The sequence below is a fragment of the Scyliorhinus torazame genome, chromosome 7 (assembly GCF_047496885.1).
Source record: "Scyliorhinus torazame isolate Kashiwa2021f chromosome 7, sScyTor2.1, whole genome shotgun sequence".
In the NCBI taxonomy this organism is placed as follows: Eukaryota; Metazoa; Chordata; class Chondrichthyes; order Carcharhiniformes; family Scyliorhinidae; genus Scyliorhinus; species Scyliorhinus torazame.
In genome coordinates this window covers 130,989,768-131,004,246 of record NC_092713.1, presented here as the reverse complement: position 1 = coordinate 131,004,246, position 14,479 = coordinate 130,989,768, and the positions used below count along the sequence as shown (strand labels likewise).

Genomic DNA, 14,479 nt, shown 5'->3' with positions numbered 1-14,479 from the left:
ATGGTGTTATTAGAAAAAAATCGGATGGTATATTTGTTCTCTTAAAAAGAATGCATTATTGAAAAATGCTTTCTCTCATTTAGTTATTAGATGGATTTTGACAGTGACTTTCTGAGATGCCTTCGTACTGGTTATATAGATGAGGTTCTGTTTTTAAACTTTTCATGGGATATACATGTCTCTAGTTAGGCCAGCATTTATTGCCCAATCCTAATTACTGTTGCGAAGATGATGGTGAGCCACCTTCTTGAACCGCTACATTCCACGTGGTGTAGGTACAAGCACAGTGCTGTTAAGAAGGAATTTTGACTCCGCGACAGGGAAGGAATGAATGCAAGTCAGGATGTTGTGTAGCTTGAAGGGGACCTTGCCGGGGTTGGTATTCCCGTGCGTCTTCTACCCTTGTCCTTTTAGGTGGTTGAGGTCGGAAATGTAGAAAGCGCTGGTGAGGAGACTTGATGAATTGCTGCAGTGCATCTTGAAGGTGGTACACATTGCTGCCACTGTGCATCAGTGATGAAGGAAGTGAATGTTGAAGGTGGTGGATTGTGCACCAATCAAGCAAGCTGCTTTGTCCTGGATGGTGTGGAGCTTATTGACTTTTGGAGCTCCACTCATCCAGGCAAGTGGAGAGTATTCCATCGCACTTCTGGCTTGTGTCTTGTAGATGGTGGAAGATTTTGGGGAGTCAAGAGGTAAATTAGTCACCACAGAATTTCCAGTCTCTGACCTGCTCTTGTAGCCACAGTATTTATATGGCTAGTACAGTTCAGTTTCTGATGCATGGTAACCCCCAGGATGTTGATAGTGGGGAACTCCGCAATGGTAATCTCATTGAATGTCATGGGGCAATTGTTGGATTCTTTCTTGTTGGAAATGGCCATTGCCTGGCACTTGCATGGTGTGAATGATACTTTCACTTGTCAGCCGAGATCTGAATGTTATTGCGGTCTTGCTGCATATGGGCATAGACTGCTTCAGTGTGTGAAGAGTCACTATTGGTGCTGAAAGTAACATGTGTGTTATCACTGAAGGTTCAGCATGTTGTCAATAATTTTCTGTTGAAAAATCATACATAAAACAATGATTTTTCACTGCCATGTAATATTGTTCTTGTGCGACACTCTCAATTCATCATCTCAAACTGCAACGGATCTGTCCCACCAGAACATCAAAATGGTGTAAAATTGCTTCCAGTTCAGACAAACTCAATAATTTCCGAATTAAAGTGGATATTGTATGAAAAATAACATTAGGCTTTACTGAACTAGAGAACCTTTGTGATCATCTCTCCTCTTTTGCCTTTACTTTCCTCTCTTGCCTTTACTATCCTCTCTTGCCTTCACTCTTGTTCATGGTATATTACTTGTACTTGATCTTATGCAGATGGCTGGCTTTAACAGGGGATACAATTATGCCCTTATAAAGAGTAATAGACAAACTGTGGTGGTTTGGGTAAGGAGGTGCACGATTGTAATACGTATCTCTATAATGTCATGTGAGAGTACCTTTAAGAAATGGGTGTTTATAAATGGGTATGTATATACATATCTGTAGTGAGAATACCTTTAAGAAATGGGTGTTTACTACTGCAGTGATGTCACAGTCTGGGTGGAGCTGGGCTGTCTGTCAGCTTTTTACTTTCGTTTTAGGCTGTTTGCGGCAGGGTGTGTTTTAGTTTCGTTTTCAGAGCTGGATAGCTGCAGTCACAGACAGAAAGTGCATGAGTCTCTCTCTCTGTAATCTAAAGACTGTAAATCGATCCTTTGGTGATTTAAAACTAATAACTGCTCTCAGTAGTGACTTTAACCTGATGTGCTTCTGTTTAAAGGTTTTTTTTCAGTCTTATGGATGTTAAAAGGACAGCTTAAGGATTACTTAGTGTTGTATTCTTTGGGGGTTATATTTGAATTGATGGTTGCTAACATGGTCACTGTATATTTTTAAAAGGTTAACTTGAGTTCATAGAATAAACATTGTTTTGCTTTCAAAAATACTTTTCCATTTCTGCTGTACCACGCCTGTAGAGTGGGCCGTGTGCTCCCCATACCACAATCTATTAAACGTTGTGGGTCAGGTTAATTCCATAATACATTTTGGGGTTCTCTAAACCCTGGCCCATAACAAATTGGGGGCTCATCCGGGATAAAAGTCTATCTATTGGATTGGCTTGGTGAACTTAAAGACAGTGAGGGGTGAGCATATTGTGGTTGCTTTTCAGGTATGGTATTCTAGTTTAAGTAGGGAGTGTGTTGTGGACAATGGCTCTTTCAGAGGCTCTGAAATTTCTGGGGGTGGAGACGGTCACACGCAGTACTTATGGACAGAGACTAAAAGCAGACTGTTAGATTTGGCAAAACCATTGCAGTTAACATTACCTGACAAAATGCGAAAAGATGAGGTAATTATGGCGGTGGCTACGCACGTAAAGTTGCCTGAGATACAGTTTGACTCATTGGAAATGGCAAAAATTCAGTTACAAATTCAACAAATGGAACATGAAAAAGAATTAAAGCAGCTAGAATACAAAAGAGAGGAAAAAGAAAGAGAGAGAGCGGAAAAAGAAAGAGAGAGAGAGGAAAAAGAAAAGGAGAGAGAAGAAAGGAGAAAAGAAAGAATAGCCCGAGCAGAACAAAAAGAAAGAGAATGGGAGATACAGATCAGGGAAAAAGATAAAGAGGGAGAGTTTGAACTTCAGAAAATGGCCATGAAACATGACAGTCAGTTAAAATTGGCAGGCGTAAAGGGAAACTTACAGTTGGATTATAGTGATGAGGATAGTGAGAAAGAGCGTCAAAGTCGAAGGCTTGCTGGCGATCTATTTAAGTATGTCCAAGCATTGCCAAGGTTTGATGAGAAGAAGGTAGAAGCCTTTTTTATTTAATTTGAGAAGGTAGCTAAACAAATGAAATGGCCAAAGGACATGTGGGTATTACTGATTCAAACAAAGCTGATCGGTCGGGCTAGTGAAGTGCTTGCATCACTACCGGTGGAGGTTTCTGGGACGTATGAGGAGGTGAAGAAATCCATCTTAGGTGCATATGAACTGGTGCCTGAAGCCTACAGACAAAGGTTTAGAAATTTAAGGAAAGAATTTGGTCAAACATACATGGAGTTTGAAAAGCTCAAACAGAGTAATTTTGATAGGTGGATAAGGGCTTTGAAAATAGACCAAACGTATGAAGCTCTCGGAGAAATTATACTTTTGGAGGAGTTTAAAAATTCAATTCCTGATGTAGTGAGAGCTCATGTGGAAGAGCAGAGGGTTAAAACTGCGAGATTAGCAGCAAAAATGGCAGATGATTATGAATTAGTTCATAAATCAAAGCTTAGTTTCCGACATCAGTTTCCGCCTGTGAGGGATAGAAACTGGGGACATGAGAAATATTCAAGTGGTAAAGGTAAAGGTGATCTGATGGGAGATAATAAGGAGAGTGTACCTCAGATTAAGAAAGAAATCCAGGAGGGTGCAAAAGAAATGAAAAGTTTCAAATGTTTTCACTGTAATAAACTAGGCCATGTAAAGTCACAGTGTTGGTGGTTGAAGAAAAGCACTGGGAAGGCTGATGTGAGAAAGCAGGATAAGACAGTGGAGTTTGTTAAAGTGGAAAAACGAAGGAGGGGCAAAAGATTGTACAGCCTGATCAAGAGGTGATTGACAAGAAGGTGCCAGATCTCTTTAAAGAATTTAGTTGTATGGGTAAAGTTCACTCGTGTATCAGGAGGAACAGGTAAAGAAGTCACAATTTTAAGAGATACGGGAGCTAGTCAATCTTTAATGGTAAGAGATGAGGAGTTATGTAGTTTGGGAAGAATGTTGCGAGAAAAGGCGGTAATATGTGGAATTCAGGGTGAGAGGAGTAGTATTCCATTATATAAGGTAAGGTTGGAAAGTGAAGAGTGGCGAAGTGGTAGTAGGAGTAATAGGGAAACTATCTTGTCCAGGAATACAGTTTATCTTCGGTAATGATATAGCTGAATCACAGGTGGGAGTGATGCCTTCTGTGCTTGATAAGCCAGACAACTGAAGTGTTGAAGGACGAATATCCTGGGATTTTTCCGGATTGTGTAGTAACAAGGACGCAAAGTCACAGGTTAAGAAAGGAGGAGAAATGAAAGACAGGAGGAGAGATGAAGTTGAAGAGCAATTATCAGAAACTATTTTTGATCAGACGGTTGAAAAAGAACAAGAAAAGGTGGAGGATGGGGGCGGATATTTTTAGTTAACGAAAATTGGCGGAGTTACAACAGAAAGATGTAGAAATAAAACAAATGTATCAGAAAGCATACACGGAAGAGGGATCTGAGTGTATACCAGAGTGTTATTACCGTAAAAGTAATGACTTGATGAGAAAATGAAGATCTGTACGTATGCAGGTGGATGAAAGGTGGGCAGACATTCATCAAGTAGTATTGCCGGTCGGGTACAGAAAGGAGGTGTTGCGAGTTGCACATGAGGTACCAGTGGGAGATCATTTGGGAATAAGGAAAACTCAAGCTAAAATCCAGAAACATTTTTATTGGCCTGGACTACATAAAGATGTAGTTAAATTTTGTCAATCATGTCACCCATGTCAAGTGATAGGGAAACCCCAAGCAGTGATAAAACCAGCACCCTTAATACCCATTCCAGCATTTGAGGAACCTTTTACAAGGGTCCTAATTGATTGCATCGGACCACTTCCTAAAACAAAAAGTGGGAATCAATATCTTTTGACGATAATGGATGTGTCTACTAGAACATAAAACATTAGAACATTGCAGCGCAGTACAGGCCCTTCGGTCCTCGATGTTGCGCCGACCCGTGAAACCAATTTAAAGCCCATCTACACTATTCCCTTATCATTCATATGTTTATCCAATGACCATTTAAATGCCTTTAATGTTGGTGAGTCCACTACTATTGCAGGCAGGGCATTCCACGCCCTTCCTACTCTCTGAGTAAATAACCTACCCCTGACATCTGTCCTATATCTATCTCCCCTCAATTTAAAGTTATGTCCCCTCGTGCTAGCCATCACCATCCGAGGAAAAAGTCTATCACCGTCCACCCGATCTAATCCTCTGATCATCTTGTATGCCTCAATTAAGTCAGCTGTTAACCTTCTTCTCTCCAACGAAAACAGCCTCAAGTCCCTCCGCCTTTCCTCATAAGATCTTCCCTCCATACCAGGCAACATCCTGGTAAATCTGTTCTGCACTCTTTCCAATGCTTCCACATCCTTCCTATAATGCGGCAACCAGAACTGCACGCAATACTCCAAATGCGGCCGCACCAGAGTTTTGTACAGCTGTAACATGACCTCATGGCTCTGAAACTTAATCCCTCTACCAATAAAAGCTAACACACTGTATGCCTTCTTAACAACCCTATCAACCTGGGTGGCATCTTTCAGGGATCTATGTACATGGACACCGAGATCTCTCTGCTCATCCACACTACCAAGAATCTTACCATTAGCCCATAACTCTGTATCCCTGTTACTCCTTCCAAAATGAATCACCTCACACTTTTCTGCATTAAACTCCATTTGCCACCTCTCAGACCAGCTCTGCAGCTTATCTATGTCCCTCTTTAACCTGCAACATCCTTCCGCACTGTCCACAACTCCACCAACTTTAGTGTCATCTACAAATTTACTCACCCATCCTTCTACACCCTCCTCCAGGTCATTTATAAAAATGACAAAAAGCAGTGGCCCCAAAACAGAATCTTGTGGTACACCACTAGTAACTGAACTCCAGGCTGAATATTTCCCATCAACCAGCACCCTTTGTCTTCTTCCAGCTAGCCAATTTCTGATCCAAACTGCTAAATCACCCTGAATCCCATGCCTTCGTATTTTCTGCAATAGCCTACTGTGGGGAACCTTATCAAACACTTTACTGAAATCCATATATACCACATCAACTGCTTTACCCTCGTCCACCTTTTTGGTCACCTTCTCAAAGAACTCAATAAGGGTAGGCACGACCACCTAGGCAAAACCGTGTTGACTATCCCTAATTAAATTATTCCTTTCTAGATGATTATAAATCCTATCTCTTATAAACCTTTCCAAGACTTTGCCCATGAAGTAAGGCTCACTGGTCTATAGTTACTGGGGTTGTCTCCACTCCCCTTCTTGAACAAGGGGACAACGTTTGCTATCCTCCAGTCTTCTGGCGCTATTCCTGTAGACAATTACGACATAAAGATCAAAGCCAAAGGCTCAGCAATCTCCTCCCTAGCTTCCCAGAGAATCCTGGGATAAATCCCATCCGGAATAGGGGACTTATCTATTTTCACACTTTCCAGAATTGCTAACACCTCCTCCTTATGAACCTCAAGCCCTTCTTGTCTTGTAGCCTGTATCTCAGTGTACTCCTCGACAACATTGTCTTTTTCCTGTGTGAATACTGATGAACAATATTCATTTAGCACCTCTCCTATCTCCTCGGACTCCACGCACAACTTCCCACTACTGTCCTTGACTGGCCCTACTTTTGCCCTAGTCATTCTTTTATTCCTGACACACCTATAGAAAGCTTTTGGGCTATCCTTGATCATACCTGCCAAAGATTTCTCATGTCCCCGCATGGCTCTTCTTAGCTCTCTAGGTCCTTCCGAGCTGACTTGTAACTCTCGAGCGCCCTAACTGAACCTTCACATCTCATCTTTACATAAGCCTCCTTCTTCCTCTTGACAAGTGATTCAACTACTTGAGTAAACCACCGTTCCCTCGCTCGACCATTTCCTCCCTGCCTGATAGGTACATACTTACCAAGGACACGCAGTAGCTGTTCCTTGAACAAGCTCCACATTTCAATTGTGCCTATCCCCTGCAGTTTCCTTCCCCATCCTATGCATCCTAAGTCTTGCCTCATCGCATCATAATTGCCTTTCCCCCAGCTATAACTCTTGCCCTGTGGTTTCAAAGAATTTACAGTGTAGAAGGAGGCCATTCGGCCCATCGAGTCTGCACCGGCTCTTGGAAAGAGCACCCTACCCAAGGTCAACACCTCCACCCTATCCCCATAACCCTGTAACCCCACCCAACACTAAGGGCAATTTTGGACACTAAGGGCAATTTATCACGGCCAATCCACCTAACCTGCACATCTTTGGACTGTGGGAGGAAACCGGAGCACCCGGAGGAAACCCACGCACACACGGGGAGAACGTGCAGACTCCGCACAGACAGTGACCCAAGCCGGAATCGAACCTGGGACCCTGGAGCTGTGAAGCAATTGTGCTATCCACAGTGCTACCGTGCTGCCCGTGGTATATACCTATCCCTTTCCAGCATTATAGTAAACGTAACCAAATTGTGGTAACTATCACCAAAGTGCTTACCTACCTCCAAATCTAATACCTTTCCTGGTTCATTACCCAGTACCAAATCCAATGTTGCCTCGCCTCTTGTTGGCCCATCTACATACTGTGTCAGGAAACCCTCCTGCACACATTGGACAAAAACTGACCCATCTAAAGTACTCTAACTATAGCGTTTCCAGTCAATATTTGGAAAGTTAAAGTCCCCCATAACAACTACCCTGTTACTTTCGCTCCTATCCAGAATCACCTTTGCAATCCTTTCCTCTATATCTCTGGAAATTTTTGGAGACCTATAGAAAACTCCCAACAGGGTGACCTCTCCTTTCCTGTTTCTAACCTCGGCCCATACTACCTCAGTAGACGGGTCCTCATCAAACGTACTTTCTGCCACCGTAATACTGTCCTTGACTAACAATGCCACCCCTCCCCCTCTTTTCCCACCTTCCCTGAGCTTACTGAAATATCTAAACCCCGGAACCTGCAACAACCATTCCTGTCCCTGCGCTATCCATATCTCCGAAATGGCCACAACATCGAAGTCCCAGGTACGAACCCATGCTGCAAGTACACCCACCTTATTCCGGATGCTCCTAGCGTTGAAGTAGACACACTTTAAACCACCCTGCCTGCCTACGGTACACTCCTGCAAACTTGAAACCTTAACTCATGACCTCATGACTAGGTTTCCAGAGGCCATTCCAGTACGTAACATTATAGCTAAAAAGATTGTTGAGGAGTTACTTCAATTCTTTACGAGATATGGACTAACCACAGAAATACAATCGGATCAAGGATCAAATTTTACCTCTAGGCTATTCAAAGAAGTTATGGATAGCTTAGGAATAAAACAATTTAAATCAACTGCGCACCATCCAGAATCACAGGGTGCGTTAGAAAGGTGGCATCAGACATAAAAGACAATGTTGAGGGCTTATTGTCAAGATTACCCAGAGGATTACGATAAAGGAATTCTCTTCATACTTTTTGCAATTAGGGATGCACCCAATGAGTCAACCAAATTTAGTCCTTTTGAACAAATTTTTGGTCATGAGGTAAGAGGACCACTTAAATTGGTTAAGGAAAAATTAGTGAGTGAGAAATCAGAAATTACATTATTGGATTACATGTCAAATTTTAGGGAACAATTAAATAGAGCAGGTGAATTGGCTAGACAACATTTAAAAGTTGCACAAAATGTGATGAAACGGGTAGCGGACAAGAAATCCAAAGTTCGTAGTTTTGCCAGTGGAGATAAAGTTTCAGTATTGTTACCAGTGGTAGGTGAACCTTTAAAAGCAAGGTTTTGTGGACCTTATCAGATTGAAAGGAAATTAAATGAGGTGAATTACGTGGTAAAAACACCAGATAGAAGTAAGACTCACTGAGTGTGTCATGCGAATATGCTTAAAAGGTACTTTGAAAGGGAAGGAGAGAAAAAGGAGGAGGTTTTAGTGATTCTAACTTAATGTGACAAACCAAATCCAGATGATTGAATTTGACATACCTCAAACTAAATTGGAAAATGAGGATGTTCTTAAAAATTGGGGCAAATTGTTGAGTTATCTTCCAGAGGAAAAACAAACTGATCTGAAAGAGTTATTGATATCACGTGGGAAAGTTTGTAGAGATAAATTGGGAAGTACTAAAATGGCTATACATGATGTAAATGTGGGAATTGCTGTTCCAATCAAACAACATCCATATAGACTTAACCCTTTAAAATTGGCACAGGTTAACAAAGAGATTGAGAGTATGCTTAAAAATGGCATAATTGAAGTCGGTTGAAGCCAATGGAGCTCACCCATAGTGATGGTACCAAAACCAGACGGTACCCAACAGTTGTGTGTGGACTATAGAAAGATTAATGCAGGTACAAGACCGGCTCTTATCCTATCCCACGTTTGGAGGATTGCATTGAGAAAGTGGGACAATCAGCTATTAGGGGATTGGAGAGTGGCGAATGTCGTGCCCCTGTTCAAAAAAGGGACTAGGGAAAACCCTGGGAATTACAGGCCAGTTAGTCTTACTTCGGTGGTAGGCAAAGTAATGGAAAGGGTACTGAAGGATAGGATTTCTGAGCATCTGGAAAGACACTGCTTGATTAGGGATAGTCAGCACGGATTTGTGAGGGGTAGGTCTTGCCTTACAAGTCTTATTGAATTCTTTGAGGAGGTGACCAAGCATGTGGATGAAGGTAAAGCAGTGGATGTAGTGTACATGGATTTTAGTAAGGCATTTGATAAGGTTCCCCATTGTAGGCTTATGCAGAAAGTAAGGAGGCATGGGATAGTGGGAAATTTGGCCAGTTGGATAACGAACTGGCTAACCGATAGAAGTCAGAGAGTGGTGGTGGATGGCAAATATTCAGCCTGGATCCCAGTTACCAATGGCGTACCGCAGGGATCAGTTCTGGGTCCTCTGCTGTCTGTGATTTTCATTAATGACTTGGATCAGGGAGTTGAAGGGTGGGTCAGTAAATTTGCAGACGATACGAAGATTGGTGGAGTTGTGGATAGTGAGGAGGGCTGTTGTCGGCTGCAAAGAGACCTAGATAGGGTGCAGAGCTGGGCTGAGAAGTGGCAGATGGAGTTTAACCCTGAAAAGTGTGAGGTTGTCCATTTTGGAAGGACAAATATGAATGCGGAATACAGGGTTAACGGTAGAGTTCTTGGCAATGTGGAGGAACAGAGAGATCTTGGGGTCTATGTTCATACATCTTTGAAAGTTGCCACTCAAGTGGATAGAGCTGTGAAGAAGGCCTATGGTGTGCTAGCGTTCATTAACAGAGGGATTGAATTTCAGAGCCGTGAGGTGATCATGTAGCTGTACAAAACTTTGGTAAGGCCACGTTTGGAGTACTGTGTACAGTTCTGGTCGCCTCATTTTAGGAAGGATGTGGAAGCTTTGGAAAAGGTGAAAAGGAGATTTACCAGGATGTTGCCTGGAATGGAGAGTAGGTCATACGAGGAAAGGTTGAGGGTGCTAGGCCTTTTCTCATTAGAACGGAGAAGGATGAGGGGCGACTTGATAGAGGATTATAAGATGATCAGGGGAATAGATAGAGTAGACAGTCAGAGACTTTTTCCCCCAAGTGGAACAAACCATTACAAGGGGACATAAATTTAAGGTGAATGGTGGAAGATATAGGGGGGTTGTCAGAGGTAGGTTCTTTACCCAGAGAGTAGTGGGGGCATGGAATGCACTGCCTGTGGAAGTAGTTGAGTCGGAAACATTAGGGACCTTCAAGCAGCTATTGGATAGGTACATGGATTACGGTAAAATGATATAGTGTAGATTTATTTGTTCTTAAGGGCAGCACGGTAGCGTTGCGGATAGCACAATTGCTTCACAGCTCCAGGGTCCCAGGTTCGATTCCGGCTTGGGTCACTGTCTGTGCGGAGTCTGCACATCCTCCCTGTGTCTGCATGGGTTTCCTCCGGGTGCTCCGGTTTCCACCCACAGTCCAAAGATGTGTAGGTTAGGTGGATTGGCCATGATAAATTGCCCTTAGTGACCAAAATTGCCCTTAGTGTTGGGTGGAGGTGTTGACTTTGGGTAGGGTGCTCTTTCCAAGAGCCGGTGCAGACTCAATGGGCCGAATGGTCTCCTTCTGCACTGTAAATTCAATGATAATCTATGATTAATCTAGGACAAAGCTTCGGCACAACATCGTGGGCCGAAGGGCCTGTTCTGTGCTGTATTTTTCTATGTTCTATGTTCTAAAGTTATGCCATTTGTCATGAAAACGCCCCAGCTACATTTCACCAGTTAACTAACAAAGTCGTTTCAGGATTACCCAATTGTGCGGTATACATCGTCAATCTGGTAATTTTCAGCCACACGTGGAAAGAACATTAAAAATATCTGATGGACTTATTCGATCGACTTCAGGGGCGGGTTTGGTGATAAACCTAGCCAAAAGTGAATTTGGAAAAGCCCAAGTCACTTTCCTTGGCCAAACAATTGGACAGGGTCGAATGGTCACACGGGATGTGAAACCAATAGTTATTGAGGAGTTTCCGACACCCTCAAGACAAAGGGAAATAATGCGATTAATTGGCATGAGTGGTTTTGATTGAACATTTGTGCAAAGGTTTTGTAACGTGATTGCTCCACTGATGGACTTGCTGAAGAAACGTCAAAAATTTCAGTGGACAGTGGACTTTCAACAGGCATTTGACGGCCTGTAAGCTGTGATAACCAATGCTCCCGTGTTGGAGAATTACAAGGACCCTGTGATCAGATTGAACTGAAGTATCTGACTTTAAAGAGAAATGCCGAGGCACAGAGAAATGGACGGATCGTGCAGAGACCCTCTTGTTCAAAGAGACTTTCAGTCGAGAAGGAGTCCAGCTGGAGGAAAAACAAAAAATGGACTATATTGTTGTACCTGTTTGCGTGTGTTGTTTTTTGAAACGGAACAGTATATTTACTGTGTGCATCTCTTTAACGGATGGTGAAAAATGAAACCATCTTGAAGTTGATGGTTTCTTTTTTTTTTCTTGGGTGGAGGTGTCATGTGAGAGTACCTTTAAGAAATGGGTGTTTAAGAAATGTACCTTTTGCGAAATGGGTGTTTATCAGTGATGTCAGAGTGTGGGTGGAGCTGGGCTGTCTGTCAACTTTTTACTTTTGTTTTAGGCTGTTTGTTGCAGGGTGTGTTTTAGTTTCATTTTCAGTGTTGGAGCTGAAGCCAGACCAAGCAGGTGTACTGCTGTTCGCTCTGCCATCAAAAGACTATCTCTTGATGATTTGGTGAATTCAGAATTATAAGTGTTCTCAGTAGTGAATGTAAACCTAATGCGCTTCTGTTGAAAGGTGTTTCTTCTGTCTTGATGTTGTTTGGGAAGTTATTAAGGATTACTTTAGTGTTGTATTCTTTGGGGGTTGTATTTGAATTAATGGTTGCTAAGATGTTCACTATGTTTCAAAAAGGTTAACTTGAGTTCATAGAATAAACATTGTTTTGCTTTAAGAAATACTTTTCCATTTCTGCTGTACCACACCTGTAGAGTGGGCCGTGTGCTCCCCATACCACAATCTATTAAAAGTTGTGGGTCAGGTGAACTCCATGATACACTTTGGGGTTCTCTAAACCCTGGCCCATAACAAGTGTCATAATGTGGTGAACTCACCAAAGCGAAGAGGTGGGATCTTCAAAATGACACGACTCAGAAACTCCTGCGGAAGAGGATGAAGATAATGTTGAATCTGAACACATTATACTGGTCACCAGTTGCAGAAACTCTGCAGTACTCGACAGTACTTGTACTTAAATAGTGTTTGGCACTGATGGGCTAAAATGTCATCTTGATTTACTAAGTAGTGAATGTCGACTCGAGATCAAGGAATATAAAAGTGCTACTTGCTTTAGGTTTAGTGATGGCAATACATTGAAGTAATCAAAGGCAGCTGTAATTCCATGGAAAGTAGTTAATAAGCAGTTTTATAAATACCAATGTAATCTCTTAGAAGGTGGTGAAAAAGGACAAAATGAAACTCGACATGGAACATGATAAGACAATTATTTTTGGAACGTCAACCAATCTGCAGTTTATGCAGTCAGGTCATTATTGTAAGTAAAGTAATGTATCTTCTTAACAAAATCTGATATTTCTCATTAGGTTGTCAGGCAAGTATTCGTGACATTAGATGGTAAGAATAGAAGAGGAAAAAATCTAATCGTCTTAAAAGTATATAGACCATTTGGTCACCCTATTTGTCAGAGATCAGGAATCCCACCAAATGATGCAAGAGGTGTCGATGAAGGAAAGAAAAGGAAGCAAATCCAGCACTCCAGATCCCTGAACTTGTGCAATACCCGACCCCATGTGCCCCAAGATCTGTGGGTCGAGAATCAGCCTGTTTGATTACATGAAGATCCACAATAGAACCTCAGAACCATGAGTGAATGTCATCCTCGAATTGAGGAACTGCCGACAATGGCTATGTTTGATGAAAAGTATATAAGGCTATTAGAAGAGATTAGAAGTGTTAAATCTGTGAAAAGAATTGGAGGAAGCCTCCACATTCTTTAATCCTTCTGTTGAAAAATTACTTCAATAAGTTGTTCTATTGACCTGGGAGATATGGGACAAAAACATAAATATTTTCTTTCTATATTTTACAAACCTGGTGACTAAATTTAGTCTGCTTATGTAGAAAATCTTAATGACAAAAAGGTCATTTGAGACAGAATAATGGAGAAATGGATGGGACCTAGATTTGCGACAGCAGCAAAGTTTCTGACTGATAATGATGAGGAATTTGCCGTCAAAGGTATTGGCGAAAAAGTGAACTTCATGCTCATGACTACAACAGCAGAAAGTCCATTCAAAAATGGACTTTGTGAAACAGTGATTGATGAAATGCTGCATAAAATGTTATTTGATCAACCAGACTTCAAATTGACACCTACTCCGGTATGGGCAGTTCATTCAGAAAATTACTTCAGATCAGGGCAGCACGGTGGCACAGTGGTTAGCACTGCTGCCTCATGGCGCCGAGGTCCCAGGTTCGATCCCGGCTCTGGGTCACTGTCTGTGTGGAGTTTGCATATTCTCCCCATGTCTGCGTGGGTTTCTCCCCCACAACCCAAAAATTTGCAGGCGAGGTGGATTGAACACGCTAGAATTGCCCATTAATTGGAAAAAATTAATTGGGTACTCTAAATTTATTTTTAAAAGCAACAAAAAAAAAGAAAATTACTTCATGTGGCTGAAGGGTCCTTATCAGTTAGTCTATAGGTGAAATTCAGATGCCATTCATCGAGCCACAGATCGCAAGTATCGTATAAGACTACCTGAGGGAGATTTAATATATTATAAAAGAGAGGGTCCTGGGACTGAAAAAGCCCTGGTATGGTAATAAGTCATGATAAGATAATACTTATCAAACAGGGCAAAAGGGTAATTCTTCATGACTAATCAGAATTAATTACAAAATCTCAGATTCTGAACAGCTGATCAAAGTAAATGTGGCTCTTCACACTTCAAATGCTGGTGTGTTTTGTGTTAAAAGTCCTAAGGAACAAAATGCACATACATACAAACATGCATACAAATTTGGAGCAGGAGTAGACATTTGATCCCTTAAACCCACTCTGCCATTTTGTTGGACTTGATTGTGGCCTCATCTCCACATTCCTGGTTGCCCCTTATA

The 14,479-nt window shown here is 41.9% G+C and overlaps 1 protein-coding gene across 3 annotated transcripts in view; it reads left to right on the top strand.

Annotated features, from left to right (window-relative positions):
* ro60 (Ro60, Y RNA binding protein) overlaps positions 1 to 14,479 on the top strand; it is a 72,413-nt gene that overhangs the window by 17,290 nt on the left and 40,644 nt on the right. The gene's annotated exons all lie outside the window — the stretch shown is intronic.